Source organism: Otolemur garnettii, unplaced genomic scaffold (genome assembly GCF_000181295.1).
Source record: "Otolemur garnettii isolate 467f Iridium unplaced genomic scaffold, OtoGar3 scaffold00108, whole genome shotgun sequence".
NCBI classification, from domain to species: domain Eukaryota; kingdom Metazoa; phylum Chordata; class Mammalia; order Primates; family Galagidae; genus Otolemur; species Otolemur garnettii.
In genome coordinates, this window is record NW_003852503.1 from 2,478,947 (window position 1) to 2,482,735 (window position 3,789).

At 37.5% G+C, this 3,789-nt stretch overlaps 1 non-coding gene across 1 annotated transcript; it reads left to right on the top strand.

The window, feature by feature from the left end:
- Positions 1–3,284: 3,284 nt before the first annotated feature.
- On the top strand, positions 3,285–3,420 carry LOC111727492. Its single transcript, XR_002775044.1, has one exon. It is a non-coding gene; the product is annotated as a small nucleolar RNA SNORA2/SNORA34 family (small nucleolar RNA).
- Positions 3,421–3,789: the final 369 nt, after the last annotated feature.

Consider the following 3,789-nt stretch of genomic DNA (forward strand, 5'->3'; position numbering starts at 1 on the left):
CCCACAAAATGAGGTTGCTGGACAAAGCTTCTAAGCTCGATCCTGATAGTCTCTTTGTTCTGGATTCTAGATGTTCTTAGTGCCTACCACAGTGTTTGTTCATTGTACTTGACAAATTTAATTGAAGAAAATTTTCTAGAGCTGGTGTTGATCCTCAGCTACATTGTGCACAAGGAAACACTCCTCAGAAATAATGATGTGCTTACCTCAGATTCCCTTTCATGGGCCCCCCTTCCCTCAATACAAGGACTGCTTATTAATGATTATTAAATGTAGGCATAGGATTCTGTTCATAACAATCACCTACAAATACCCCCTCCTTCACCAGAACCTTCCTACTTCAATTTATCTTATAAACTAACACATTTCTGTGTGTGCTGTTTAAGACCCCATACTATGGTTCTAGTTAGTCTTTCCGATTTATCACTGAATATACTATGTGCATAACACCTTTGCTCCAAGCCAGCTGAGACCTCTGTTGCTGCTCCAGGGCTGAGGAGAGAGGGTGCTTTCTTACCACTGTGCCTTTGTTCATACTGATTCCTTGTTCAGACTTTCCCTCTCTTATTCTTTTCTTTAACAGAAATTCCCATTTTTTATAGTCAGCTCAGATCCATTCATCCCTCCACCTGTCCCTGTTTCTCACAGCCCATCATGATAGCTGTCAATCCATAGCAGAAACCAACTGATTAACCATCAACATTTAGCCCTGGCTGTGCCTTGGCTAATTGTACAGTCTGCACTTAGCACAAATGGCCTGCCAGTATTAGGGTGTGTTTTTCGTATTTTCCTGTTTAGATTAAAACTTCCTTGGAAGCAACTAGAGAGTCTAAACTGTATTTGGATCCTTATTGCTTCCTAGTCTGTATTCCCCTATTATCTTGTCCAAACCACCAGGAAAGTATTGATTATATGATTTAATAATGATTTGTATTTCTGCCTTCACAGGTAAGCTCTAATTTTCTTGATTTAAAAAACTTTGCAACATTCAACATTTACTTTCATGGTACACAAATGCTAAGAGGCCTCTGGCATTTTATATAATTATATAATTATATAATATATAATAATTATATAAAATAATTTTTTTTTTTTTTTTTGAGACAGAGTCTCAAGCTGTTGCTCTGGGTAGAGTGCCATGGTGTGACAGCTCACAGCAACCACCAACTCTTGGGATTTAAGTGATTCTTTTGCCTCAACCTCCCAAGTAGCTGGACTACTGATGCCCACCACAACGCCTGGCTATTTTTTGGTTGTAGTTGTCATTGTTGTTTGGTGGGCCCAGACTGGATTTGAACCCGCCAGCTCTGGTGTATGTGGCTGGTGTCTTAGGTGCTTGAGCTACAGGCACAGAGCCGGCATCTGGTATTATAGAGAAGAGGTTCTTCTACCCACTTACACCACATTTTATTCTTATTATTGTTTTTGTGTGTGTGTCTAAACTGGCTACAACTATGATGAGCAGTCCAGATTTTGAATGATGATCATTTTCATACATATTTTTAAAAGTTTTACGCTTTTAAGGATATTTGCTTTGCAAACTTATCAAAAACACTTAGTTCAAATTTTGCTGTATTCATATTTTTGTGTTATGGGACTGTCTTTGTTCACTAAATTAAGACACCTATTTTGAACACCCATTTATTTCAGGCACTGTCTTGGGGACTGGTAGTATAGTTGTGCTTTGGAGTTTATTTATTTATTTCTCCTTTACAAGTGGATAATAAACAAGTAAGCAAAAATATAATACAGCTTCCCATAGTGCTAGGTTCTTGAGGGGAGATTTCTTCATTTAAGAATCTACTCTGATCATGTTTCTGCCAAATAGACTCAGATATAAATATGCTATCTTTCAACTACAGGTTCCTAAACAGCCTCAAAAATTTCTAAAGGTAAATAAAAAGAGAAATAAATTTTGCTGTAGAAAAAAAAAAAAGAACAACCTGTCTTTCTTTCTGCAGTGGCCAGCCTTGGCACCTGGCGTATGGTTGACAGTCAATAAATGCTTGCGGAAAGAGTGAATGTAGTCAGATTCAACTGGCAGAAAGAGCCAAGTCTGTAAGAAGTTGATAAATTCTACTGCTTTATGATCAGTCTAAAACATAGAAGGTGATTGTCTCTGAAAACGGGATGCATCTTTTGTTTCTTGGCATTTTTCCCATTAGGAATGGAACTTGAGCAGATTAAATAAGACTCAATTTCGAATCCACAAATGACACCAAGCCTGAAATGATGCTGAGGTTGGAAGCGATTTAGTTCACTTGAATTTTATTTGGGGGATAATGTTTTCCTTCTGGGAAGAGAAATGCTAATAAAAAAAAAATCACCTCTTGACTACAACTCAGAAGTAATAGGAATCTGGCCAGAAATATGATCTTATGAAAACTCTCCAAGCAAAGCATCTTATACCCATGTCTACAGCTTTGGATTGACATTCTGATGTTTGCCTTTCTCTGGTTTCCAGAGATCAGAGTGGAGAAAGGCGCCGGGGTAACAAGCCAAATAGGTCTATTATGGGATGTCATGCTTACTGGGCATGAGTGCTGTCTCCTAAGACATTTATAGCGTTTATTACTCAGCCCAACTTTAATAACACATGGATAAGCCTGGGGCAATCTGTAAAGAATCTGAGAGGATTTTTTTATGAATGTCTGCATTATAAAATTAGCGAGTCTCAGGATTGGACTGGATTGAAAAGATGATTTCATCAGAGGGCCTTCAGCTCTATTAGAGAAGAGCTGTTTTTAATATCCCTCACATTCTAAGTGGCCGTGAGTAGTGGGAGGCTGTTTATAAGGGTAAGTTGGCAGATGGCCACTGTTCGGTTGTAGGTTAAGATATGGGGAAAAATGGCAAATGCTGACTCCACCTTTTCCCTCGGAGTGTAGAGAGGTGGGGCAGGGCAGGAGTGATCAGCCATTCTAAACTTTATGATATAAACCATGAAGAGGGGTGGGAGCCAGGGATGTGAATCAACCAAAAAGTTTCCAAAATCTTGTAAATCAGTAGTCAGTTCCTCTTAAACTTCAGTGTTCATCACATCACCTGGAAACCTTGGTAGAAGTCAAGTTCTAAGTCAGGAAGTCTTGAGTGGGGGCCCAAGATTCTGTGTTTCTAACAAGCTTCTAGGCAGAACTGCTGACACATGAACTATGTTTTGAGTTGCAAGACTCTGGAGTCTACTATGCTGATGAGTCTGTTGGGAATCAAGCCCCATGTTAACCACCCCAAATAGAGAAGAAACAGACTCTTAGCTGATAATGTTGAAATATTTGCCAAATTAGTTGGCCCTGAATCAAGGCCAGCAGTTTACTGAAGCTGTTGGTTTCAAGCAGGAGCTTAAAAAATTATCTTTCTATGGTCTGTTGGCCATTTCAGAACTTAGAAATGTAATGGTCAGTTCATTAGAAAGAAACATATGAGTCATTGGTGATAGTTGTGAGCCAGTATTTATTTGTAGTCTTAATATTGGGGTCCTAGAATATCCATAAAATATTATGTTTATCTCAAAAAGATATTTAAGTTATGGTAGAATTGTAATGCTGTTAAATCTTAACTACAGCCTTCCCCAAATCACTATGGGTTTTCACCCAAAATAAAATGATGATTCTACATTAAAAAAAAAGTTAACCAAATTATAGATGATTATAATTGAAAATGTTTTTAAAGGTCATCCAGTGAATTGATTTCTAAATTATTTTTATTTTTATAATTTTTCCTTTAAAAATCATTTTTAAAATTAAAAGTATTTGAGGAACATCAGTATACAAAAAAGATCAAAACTTTGAT